Source organism: Vicugna pacos, chromosome 15, assembly GCF_048564905.1.
Source record: "Vicugna pacos chromosome 15, VicPac4, whole genome shotgun sequence".
NCBI classification, from domain to species: Eukaryota; Metazoa; Chordata; class Mammalia; order Artiodactyla; family Camelidae; genus Vicugna; species Vicugna pacos.
This window is the reverse complement of record NC_133001.1, coordinates 5,349,389-5,361,995: the sequence shown is the minus strand read 5'-3', so window position 1 is coordinate 5,361,995 and position 12,607 is coordinate 5,349,389. Positions and strand designations below refer to the sequence as shown.

The 12,607-nt window shown below is 40.7% G+C and overlaps 1 non-coding gene across 1 annotated transcript; it reads right to left on the bottom strand.

Annotated features, from left to right (window-relative positions):
• Nucleotides 1-12,235: 12,235 nt before the first annotated feature.
• LOC140686000 (U6 spliceosomal RNA) lies at nt 12,236-12,342 on the bottom strand. The gene has a single exon (XR_012059433.1). It is a non-coding gene; the product is annotated as a U6 spliceosomal RNA (small nuclear RNA).
• Between the last annotated feature and the right edge of the window lie 265 nt (nt 12,343-12,607).

The following is a 12,607-nucleotide window of genomic DNA, read 5'->3' as shown; positions in this document are numbered from 1 at the left end:
CTTTCAGCCAGCATCTTCCAAAGATCTCTTTTCTCCAATCAGAAATGTCCAAATTCCTAACAGGCACTTTAACTTTCCCATCCCATGTAATTACTGTCAAGACCAAATAAGACAAAAATTAAGGACTTGTGATTGTCATCTGAAGCACTGTTAGGAATGCTCACCAAACAGATATTCAAACCCAAGAAAGACAAGAAGAAAAGCAACTCATCAAGGTGTGTTATGCCACACTTGGAGCTTTAGAAAGGTCACAGACATCTCAGGATGGACGATGGCAGAGTAGATCTCAACAGATAAGTGTGCTCTGTCAATTTATAATGACATCTTCACCTGGGCTTCAAGGAGAAATTGTTAGGTCAGTGTTAACTCACTGTCCCTGAAACAGCTTGAACCAGGAATCAGGGTGAATGTGTCCATGCTGATGGCACACAGGACCTCACTGACTAAGTAGGTTGATAGGAGAGGAGAAGGATTACAGGTTGTTTAGTCCAGTCCCTTCATTAGACACATGAGGACACTGAGGCCCAGGGAGGTGAAATAAACAATCAAGGTCCAGTTTGAGACCGACTTGTGTTTAAAGCCAATGTTGACTCTGGGATTTCTGTATTGGAAGGGTTAGAAGAATAAATTGGGCTGAGGGAAAGGGAGAGGGCTGTCTTGAAGCTGCTTTTGTGTAAGACTTTACAGAAGATTGAAAAAGTATCAAAGTTTGTAGCAAAAAAATGAAAGAGAAGAGCTCATGCTGACGAGAGAGAACAAAAGTCACTCTGGTACCAACACAGCAAGAGCTCTGCTCTGATGCTCTTTTTCACCTGATATGGCCATAGGAACATTTTTAGATGAAGAGGGAAGAGGGCAGGTCCACACGGCAATGAGCCCACTCTCTGGACTGCCAGGGTCATGAGGAAGCAGTGGTGAGGAGCAGGGTTATGTCCAGCCTTGGCAATGGGTGTTCCCTACAGAGAGATGCAGGTAACTCTATCTAATGCTCATTTAGGAGATTGGAAAGCAGTTTCTAGCAGTAAACTCATTAGTTACAACCTCTATTACCAAAAACCAATTTGGAGGGCTGACAGAATTCAGAATTTATTCCCAGCTTTACAATGCCCTTGTGTGAAGGAATGGTGAAAGGACTTTCTCTCCTACTGTGTTTTCACCTTCCAGGGCATAGGTGACAGGTGTCACAAACAGATTAAAGTGATGACATGCCTGAATGATTTCAATGGCTTTGTTTGTTTCATGGCTACCCAGCTGGCTTTCAGGCCTCTCCTCCAACTTTTCCTTTCTTTCTTTTTCTGGTTTTTTTTTTTTTTTGACTTTTCACTCTGAGTGGTTGAAAGTCCTCTGGGTGACTGGTCAGCTAACAAAGATGGCCATGGGTGACTCCAAGAGCTATTGTCTTATAATGACCTGTATGGTTTGTATTCCAAGTAGCTTCTGGAATCTCACTGCAGCCCTGCAACTGAGCTGAGTATTCCACCTAAAATGAAGCAGGACAGTTTGTTTCAACAGATTTGATATGACTTTCTTTTTTTTAACATGGTGGGGTCAACAGGTAGAAATGTTTTTCTGAAATCAAGTAATGTGCAGAAAATTACTTCTCTGTCTTCAAGCCTGTTCCCCTCCATTACCCCTACCTCTTTCAGGCTCTGTCTTTAAGGGTAGGTTGGTGATGCTGTGGGGATGAGTCCAGGGTGGCATTAAAGAAGCCTACTAAAGCACCTGGAATAGTAATGGTTTGACTTGTAGTAGCAGCAACATGTCTTTGCTGTCAAGTCTCATCCATTTATAACTGTTTACTCCTGGATATCCAGTGGGTCAGAAGCCATCCACTCCTCCCCTGGGAAAACAGTACCCCCCTCAAATTCTCTGAGCATGATGCATTTGCTATCAGATATCCAATTCACCATCTTCTGGGATATAACAATTAACCATTGTCTAGAGCACTGCCAGCTGGTGGCCCACAAAAACCTCTGTTCCCCACTTCTTCCTCGGTTATAAAACCCTAATTTGAGTCAGGCAAGTTCCAACTAAATACATGTAAATGAAAGTTTCTATAAGAATTCCATGAGGGAGCATCATTTCTACCTTCTCACTTTATCCTTTTTGATGCTTAGAATGTGGATGCAATGTCTGGAACCTCAGCATTCACTTTGGACCAAGAGGTGATGTAAGAATGGAAGCCACATGTCCGGGAGCAGAAGATAGAAAGAGCCCAGGTGTCTGATGGCTTCATAGAGCCATCATACCTGTCCTTCTGTGGCCACTGGCTTTAAGTAAGTCTAGCATTTGCATATCTCGCATCCTTAGAACGCTGACCTGCTTCCTTCTGGGCTTGTTTTAAATCCTTATGTGTTAAAGACACAGCAGTCATGTGTCAGTTACTCTCAGGTGATCTGAATCCTAACTGACAACAGACTACAGCACTTATAAGTGGATACTGTAATTAACAGAACCTAAAATATGGCATTTGATTATTGGATACTAAGGACTCAGCCATTGCAGTTTGGAGATTTGGTGACCCTCATTATGCAGTGGCAACATATTTGGCCAATACATGGCCCATTGCTAGAGCCTCAAGTATTAGGGCCAATGGCATTTATGAGTTTCTTTCTTGCTGTTTTTGTAAAGTCCTGTGACAGCGACAAACTCTGGCTAGAGCTGGAGAAGCTACATACAGAAATGGGAGGCAACCCACCTTTGCTGTGAGAGGTTTGCAATTTGGAGCAATGCTGGGTTGAAAATCACCAACAGCTCTTGAATTCAAGTGAAGTAAGAATAAGTGGTGGCTTATTCCAACTGCACCCTTGGAAGGCGGTAAGATTGATGTCATGCCCTCCTTAGGCAGTGAGCCCAAGTCTTATCCCAGATACCAATTCCCATGGACAAACTTGGTGTTTGGGGAGGACACAAGTGAGCATCTGAATACTTCTGACATCCTTAGGATGTCAAGCAACATCTTCCAAGGCTTTACAGAGCTTAATAGCAAGATCATTTTTTCCAGTAGAAAGAATTGCTTATTTATTTCACTCTTACACATTATTTAAAATTAGTATTTGTGCAATTGGTTTTCTATGAACAGAATCCTAACTATATAAGCAATCAGCCCTGGTGCTACCTCTAATTCCCTCCCTCCTCTAGGTCTAAGGGGAAAATACTTCTTAGAGATCCAGCTGCCTATGAAGAACTTTGGCTCAAAGTCTCTTCCAGTGCTTGAGATGCGAGGGTGTCTTTGTCCTTCCTATATGGACCCACTTGCCCCACATCCCTAGGTCTTTAGTGTGTTTGTTCATGATGGGATCTTAGACATAAGACATTGTAGAATATCGAGTTTTTAATGCCAGGTTTCACTGGTGCTGCCCAGGACATATGTGCATCTAAGACATCTCAATAGCTTTGAATAAAATGGCACTGACTCCAAACACCAGCAGAGAGTTGTGCTGGGAAAGATGAACATATTTACCATTACATTAGTTTTTGATAGAATGTGAGAAAACTGGGGTTCACAGACATGGCATGCAGCAGTTAAATAGTAAAGATGGGACCCCTACCCGTCAGTTCTGACTGATTTCACAGCCCATGCTTTGGAAGGGGAGTGCAGAGTCCTCCCCAGTTTGAAGGTCCTGTAGACAGACAGGGCTGGGCGTGACATAGTTACAGATTTCAGCATTTATTTATTTAAGCATTTATTTATTTAAGCCATGTGACAGGTGCTATGTACCCTGAGACAGATCTACTTTGGGCAGAGCACAAACAAGTGAACAAGCTCACTGAAATATTTGCTTTTCACCCATGGCTGAAGCTCCCTACCTGGAACTTTTGCCTTCTTCCCAAGGAAGGTGAATGCTACTCAGGTAGGAATAGGCTATGGGGCTGAAATGGCCCCGTGTCCATGAAGGGCTGCTGCATTTCATTGACTCAGAGCTGCGGGGAGTGATTGCACAGGTCCATCTCAGGCAGATGAGGCGTGTCAGCCAGTTGACATGTAGCCTTGGACTTCACTACATGACTGCATACTGTGCCTAACAAACTTCTGCTGGACTATAGCCATGTCAAAGTGTGAAATATTTGCTGCTGTCCATTGGCCACTTTGTAGTCCTGACCCATCACTAATTGGCAGCCTGGATACTCACCCACTCAGGCTTTTATTCAAATACTTACTGAGTGCCTATTAGAGCCAGGGAATTAGAGGGGACTGGGGATGCAGAGGTGGAGACCATAAATACCACCCCTGATCTCAGGGAGCTCTAGTCATATGAGAGCGATGGGTGGTAATTGACTAAACCTATAATAAATAAACCTATAAATAAATGTCCAGTTGCAGCTGTGAAAAGTGCTATGAAGAGGAAAAGTCAGAAGATCATGTAACAAGGGGATCTGGACAGCCAGAGGCATCAGAGAATGAGTCTCTAAGGAAGTGACATTTGGCCTATAAGATGAGTTGGATCTGATCCAGAGAGGGAGAGGGGACAGCATGTTCAAAGTCCCTGTGGTAGGAGACAGACTGGCACATTCAAGGCACTGGAGCACAGGGAGTGAGAGAAGATAATGATGCAGGATAATTAGTGTAGCTAATACGATTGGGAGCTTACTCTGTGCCAGGTGCTATTCCAAGGCTTTACATTTATGAACTCATTTAATCTTTATAAAGATACACAGTATCATTTATTATAAGGTACACACTTTTCCCATTTACATATTTCTGAATTCATGATGTACCTTTAAATTAAAACATAGTTTAATGTGTCTCATTTCTTATGATATATGCTATTATTATCTATATTTCTTATATGAGGAAACTGAGCCACAGAGAGATTAAGTAATGTACCCAGTGTCATATGGCTACTAAGTGATTTGAATCTTCAGATAGCCTAGATCTAAAGCAGTAAGCAGATGGGGCAGTGCCTACCCAGATGGGAATGGGAAATTATTTCATGTTCTTCTGAGGCAAGAAGTGGTGTGGCCAAGTTTGCACACTGTAGAGTCCTATCTGGCTCACTGAAATCTGCTTGGTGTGTGATAGCTTTGGGGTCATCTTAGGCCCTCTGCCTCTAGTCTTCATGACATGCTGGGACAGGTACACATATGGTAAAAATTATGCTCAGCTGTAAAACTGCAGTCCCCTGAATCCTATGCCCTTAATGTTCTAGAGCTCAGGGCTTCAAGAATTAACTGCAGAAGGGACAGGTAACTAAGGGTCTGGATGAAGCCTCTGCAGGCATTAAAAAGTCCATCCACCATGTCTCTTCACTCCAAGGAGAGGGATGGTCAGAAGGCAGGCTGTCTGCATTCTCCACACAACTATGACTGCTTCTGACCTGGTCCTTGGTGGCTGCAATGACTTCATATTTGCTGACTGGCTCCCCCACCTGTAAAGTGGTCAGGCTGGTCAACAGTTATTGAAGGAACTGTGAACTAAAGTTAGATGCCATTCTCCCTTTTCAGACCTATCAACTCAGAGTTTCTAGGAGGAGACCCAGAAATCCATGTTTTTGAAGAATTCCCAACTGAAGCATATTAATTCTAAGGTATTGCTCCAAAATGACGGTTTTTGTCTTTCTTTACATTTACCAATTAAAAGAGGAGTAGAAGAACCAGACATAGTGATGAGACACTTTATATATTTTCTATTGCTTAGTGCTTAACCTATTACCCTTTGGCTGGTAACGTTATTCTTACTTGACAGATGAGGAAATGTTGGCTCGGTAAGTTCAGTATCTCACACTTAATACTGGAGTGAGAATTTGAATCTGTTTCTCTCAACCAGTATCCTTCAGCTAACCCAGATGTGGGCAATTTTTTTCTTTAAGGGCTTAAAGTAAACATTTTTGACTTCTGTGGGCCACATAGTCTTTCTATTGAGGTATAGATGATTTACAATGTTACATTAGTTCCAAGTGAACAATACAGTGATTCGGTATTTTTATGGATTATACTCCATTAAAGTTATTATAAAATGATAGCTATAATTCCCTGTGCTGTACAATAGCTCCTTGCTGCTTATCTATTTTTTACATAGTAGTTTGTATCCCTTAATCCCATACCCCTATCTTGCCCCTCTTCCATTCCCTCTATACTTTGGTAACTGCAAGTTTGTTTTCTATATCTGTGAGTCTGTTTCTGTTTTGCTATATACATTCACTTTGTTTTTTAGATTGCAAGTATAAGTGATATTATACAGTGTTTGTCTTTCTCTGTTTGACTTATGTCACTGATCCTAATACTGTCTAGGTCCTTCCAAGTTGCTGTAAGTGGCAGAATTTCATTCTTTTCATGGCTAAGTAATATTCCATTGTACATATATATCTACCACATCTTCTTTATCCATTCATCTGTTGATGGGCACACTTGGGTTTTCTACTTCTTGGCTATTGTAAATAGTGCTACTGTGAACACTGTGCATGTATCATTTTGAGTTAGTGTTTTTGTTTTTTCCTGGATACACACACACACACACACACACACACACAGGAGTAGAATTGCTGGATCACATGGTAGTTCTATGTTCAGTTTTTTGAGGAACCACCATACTATTTTCCATAATAGTTTCTCCAATTTACATTCTCATCAACAGAGTACTAGGATTCCCTTTTCTCCACATCCTCGCCATCATTTGTTACTTGTAAACTTTTTGATGGTGGTCATTCTGACAGGTGTCATGTGGTATCTCATTGTGGTTTTGATTTCCACTTCTCTGATAATTAGCCATGTTGAGCACCTTTTCATATGTTTGTTGGCCATCTACATGCCTTCTTTGGGAAAATGTCTATTTAAGTCTTCTGTCCATATTTTAATCATTTTTGTTTGTTGTTTGATATGGAGTTGTTATGAGCTTTATTTATATATTGGATATTAACTGATTGCTGATCATTTGCAAATATTTTCTCCCATTCAATAAGCTGTCTTTTCATTTTGTCAATGGTTTCCTTTGCTGTGTGAAAGATTTTAAGTTTAATTAGGTTCCATTTATTTATTTTTCCTTTTATTTCTTTCACCATAGGAGACAGATCAAAAAAAATTGTTATGATCTATGTCAAAAAGTGTTATGCCTAGGACTTTTATAATTTTAGGCTTTATATATAGATCTTCAATCCATTTTGAGTTTATTTTTTATATAGTGTGAGAAAATGTTCTAATCTCATTGTTTTACATGTAGCTGTTCAGTTTTCCCAGTACCATTTATTGAAGAAACTGTTTTTTCTCCACTGAATATTCTTGCCTCCTTTGTCATAAATTAATTGATCATAGGTGCATGGGTTTATTTCTGGGCTCTCTATTCTGTTCCACTGATCTATGTGTCTTTTTCTGTGCCAATATCATGTGGCTTTGTAGTATAGTCTGAAGCCAGGGAGCACGACACCTCTAGCTTTGTTCTTCTTTCTCAAGATTGCTTTTGCAATTCCAGGTCTTTTTTGATTCCACATAAATTTTAGGATTATTTGTTCTAGTTCTGTGAAAAATGTCATGGGTATTTTGATAGGGATTGCATTAAATCTGTACATTGCTTTATGTAGTATGGCCATGTTAACAATCTTAATTCTTTCAGTCAGAGAGCATGAGGTATCTTTCCATTTCTTTGTATCATCATCAATTTCCTTCATCAATGTTCTAGAGTTTTCAGACTACGGATCTTTTACCTCCTTGGTTAAGTATATTCCTAGGTGTTTTATTCTTTTTGATGCAATTTTAAATGAGATTAAAAAAATTCTCCTTCTGCTATTTTATTATTAGTGTATAGAAACACAACAGATTTATGTATATTAATCTTGTATTGCAACTTTACTGAATTATTCTATTAGTTTTTCAGTGGAGACTTAAGGGCTTTCTGTATAAAGTATCATGTCATCTGCAAATAGTGATGGTTTTACTTCTTCCCTTCCAATTTGGATTCCTTTTATTTCTTTTCTTTGTCTGATTGCTATGACTAGGACTTCAAATACTTTGTTAAACAAAAGTGGCAAGAGTGGGCATCTTTGTCTTGTTCCTAAATATAGAGGAAAAGCCATTGAATATAATGTTAACTGTGGGTTTATAATTTATAGCCTTTATTATGTTGAGATATATTTCCTCTATACCAACTTTAATGAGAGTTTTTCTCATGAATGGATATTGAATCTTGTCAAGTGTTCTTTCTGTGTCTATTAAGATGATCATGTGATTTTAAAAATTTACTTATTTTATTGAATGAAAGTCTTTAAATTCTGTAGTGCTTTACAGTTTTCAAAAGTTTCACACACATTATTTCAAATAAATTCCATAATAATCCTTTTTTATCTCCTATTCTTATATTGCCCCTCCCCTCTTCCCTTTCCCCACGGTGTTCTCTACATCTGTGAATGTGCTTCTCTTTTGTTTTATTCACTAATTTATTGTATTTTTTAGATTCCACATACAAGTGATATCACACAGTATTTGCCTTTCTCTGACTTCTTTCACTTAGCATAATGCCCTCCAAGTCCATCCAGATTGCTTCAAATGGCAAAATTTCATTCTTTTTTATGGCTGAGTAGTATTCATGTCTCTCTCTCTCTCTCTCTCTCTCTCTCTCTCTGTGTGCGTGTGTGTGTGTGTGTACATACCACATCTTCTTTATCCATTCATCTGTTGATGGACACTTATGTTTCTCCCATATCTTGGCAATTGTAAATAACACTGCTATGAACATTGGGGTGCACATATCTTTCCAAAGTAGTGTTTCTGTTTTTTTTTTTAATATATACATACACCCAGAAGTGGAATTGTTGAGTCTCATGGTAGTTTTATTTTTAGTTTTTTGAGAAATCTCCATACTGTTTTCCACAGTGACTGCACCAATGTACTTTCCCACAAATGCTGTTGGAGGGTTCCCTTTTCTCCACATCCTCGCCAACATTTGCTATTTGTGTTCTTTTTAGTGATGGCCATTCTGACAATCTATTCAGTTCTTCTGCTCATTTTAAAAGATGATCATATGATTTTTAGCCTTCCTTTTGTTAATGTGCTGCATCACTTTGCTTGATTTGTGAATTCTGAACCATCCTTGCATCCCTGGAATAAATCCCACTTGATTATGGTGTATACTTTTTATATATTGTTAGATTTGGTTTGCTAATATTTTATTGGGGATTTTCACATCTATATTCATCAAAGATTTGGTTGATAATTTTATTATTTTGTAGTGTCTTTGGTTTTGGTCTTAATTTAGTTAACATTCTTATTATGAATGTTTTGCATTTGAAGATCTGATAAGTCATTTACTTCTGTTTCATTGCTTATTTTTTAGGAGTTTTCTCTTGCACTTTCAATTAAAGCTAGTTCCTCTGTGTTTTCATTTTGCCTAACTTTCTCTACCTCTATGAATTTAAGTAACATATTTACCTATTGTGGTCTTGATAGTGTCCTTATTTGGGGGCATCAGTATACAGACTGTGTGTGCCCAATGCCTTTGGTGGGAGAGCTGGATTTGACATGGACACAAGTCACAACTTTCCTCAAGATGTGATTGGAGGTGAAAGGAGGTGGACCTGGAGATGGAGGGGCTAAAGCTGGAGCTGAGAGTGAACTAAGGCTTCCCCTCTCCTTAGTGGCCATCACCGCCCTATCAGGGTCAGGGTCTGATCCCAAGTTGCTGGAGCAGAAGCCCCAAGGATCAGGTTTGAGCTGGCTCTTTTCCCTTTAACTGAGTGCTTTCCCTCTCCCAGCACCAGGACTTTTGCCCTGGAGTGGCCCCCGTGAGCTGTCGGCTCCTGTTGGCCACAGGCTCCAAGCTCTCTCCATAGCACTGCTTGTGCAGGTGTCAACAATTATTTCTCTCATTCTGCTCAGACACAGCCTCGATTCCAAGTCCCCCTCTATCTCTCACTGTGATCACTCCCCGGCCTCTGCCACCCCACCCATTGTAGAGCTGCTCTGCGGGGCAGGTGGACCTAAGTGGACTCAACTATATCAGGGTGTGACCTGTGGTAGGGCAGTCACCATCAGAGTTCTGGGATATGTCTCATGTGCTGTTTGAGTAAGCACCAACAGTAGTCACTGCCACCCCACCCAGGGTCCATCCTGAGACTGGGTCACTTCTGGATCCCATGGCTGGATTTTCTCCCTGGTTGTGGCAACCTTAGATCCTGTGTCAAGGTGTGATGTGGAGTGAGTGAGGTTGGAGCCTTCACTTGGCTTGGTTGGAGCAAAACTGATGCAGTTGCAGGGAACCCGGCAGCCATTGGAGCAGTCTTCTACCCATCCTGTCCACTCTGCCTTGGGGGCAAGCCAGCGAGCATGCCCTCCTTATGAGTGGAGTTCAGCCTCCCCACTGTCTCACTGGTCCTCCAACCAGCCAAGGGGGCTTGTCTCCCCTGCATGGGACCCCAGGACTAGAGGATCCATCTATGGCTCTCGTAACTCATTCCCCTTGGTGGGTCTCTGGCCGTGTATCCTCTCTGAGTCCCCTCCCAGGGGCACAGGTCTGAACCTCATTGCTTTTCTTCCTTTCCTACTCAATTATGTGTGAATTTTTCTTACAGCCTTGGTTGTACAGGTTCTGCCAGTTTCCAGTTTGTTTCCAATTATTTTTCCACATGTAAATGTATTTTTGATGTGTTTGTGGGGGAAAGTGAGTTCCATGTCTTCCTGCTCTGCTATCTATTTTTTTTAAATTTTGTTTCTTTTTGGAGGAGATGGATGGGGGTAATTGAATTTTTACTTATTTGTTTAACAGAGGTACTGGGGATTGAACCTAGGGCCTTGTGCATGTTAAGCAAGAGTTTGACCACTGAACTATATTCTCCCCTTTACTCTGCCATCTTGATCTGACCCCTCATATGATCTTTATTGCAGCTACTCAATTGTGCCATCTTTCACTCAAATGCTGTAGAGTGCCCGAAGCCACAGGCAGCATATAAGTGCACACATGTGGTGTCCCAGTGAAACTTCATTTATAAAAACAGAGCTGGAATGCATTTGGCCCATTGGCCATAGAATGCCCACCTCTGCATTGAACAGTCAAAGTATGAATTCAGCCTTTGAAAGGAAAAGGTAATGAAATGAGCATGGGTTTAAGCATTCAACATGAAATGCTTAACAAATGGAGCTGTCCAGCATCATTTTGGAATCTTCATGGCTATTATTTCCTGTAAAGTGCTCTGTTACCCAAGTATTATTGCTTATAGTTTGCCCATCAGGAAACTGAGGTACAAAGCAATTACATCATTTGCCTAAGGTCCCATTGCTAGTGAGGAGTTGGGGCAGAGCCAGGTGTCTGAACAGGTCTTTTAGGCTGGAGTTAGGGATCAGGCAAGATCTGAGTCTGAGCTGTCTGACATCAGCATGTGTAATTTTTCTGCTAAGATGAGAGTGGTAGAGGAGAATCTATGCTCTGGCTTCCATGCTGTGGCTACAAAGATATAACAATGGGTCTGGTTAGCTCTGTCTGACCCATGGGTCAAGGTGTTCTTTCCTCCCTGCTTGGTGAAGCTTTGTAAACCAGCATCATTCTATGAATTTCAGCCACACTGGGCTCCCCACCCTGCCAACATAGAGAACCAGGGACTAATGCATTCATAACTGAGTATTTCAGATCTTTCTTTCCCCCACATATAAACAAATAAATGATCAGCATTCAATATTCTAGTAACAAGGTTACTTTCCTGTTGAGCTGAAGATAAAGGATTTGAGGGGCTCCACTGGTGAAGAATTAAAAACATGAATCATAAGTTTAGTTGAGACAAAGCCAAGACACTAACATCTCATTCAGGAGAGGAAAACAGTGAGGCAGAGAGGCTAGCATTAGAAAGATCAGACATCAGGTAACACAACAGCCCTGGTCGATGACCCTCAGCAGAACGGAAATAAAAATGTAGCCCATACGTGTCTAGTTTGTTAATGGGGAGAGAAGACATATAATTCAGAAACCTGCTTTTGTTCCTTTTAAATCAACATGTTTCTGTTAAAATGGGACTTGAAGTCCCATCATAGTGAGCAGTCACTTTTTGGATACTGTAAGATTAACTCTGCCTTTCTGGGCCACAGTGGAAATGGAAATACTCAATTTTACCCACCAGCCTTTGGAAGTTATAACTTGGAATTTCTCCAAGTAGCCCACTCTATTGTGTGTAGACACGCTACACACTTTACTAGGAGGAGAGAGCTGAGTGGGTGGTATGTACATGCATTCTTCCACTCAGTTCAGAAAGACCAAGGGCAAATGGAAATGAGGGTAGGATGCTAGAAGTCATAGAAAATATTTTTTATTTTTATTTTTGCCAAAATTATGGGATGCATCACCAATTTGCATGTCATCCTTGTGCAGGGCCCATGCTAATCTTCTCTGTATCATTCCAATTTCAGTATATGTGCTGGCAAAGCGAGCACTCTTGCTTGTTTTTGTTTTGCTTTATTTCAGAAAAAGAACCAAGTCAGGTAAATGTCCATCTGGAGAAATGACTTTAAAAAAGTCATTATAAGAAGAAGGAAGCCCAATTTGCCTGCAAAGTTTACGGTGGCAGATTATGTCTGTGTACAGAAGCACGTGCTTAAAATGAGCAGCGGACAGAGCTGCTTTTTTTCTTTCTTTCTTTCTTTCTTGGGCACTTCCTGGCTGGTGTGTTTTAGATTCTGACAGAGAGCTCTTGGAAAA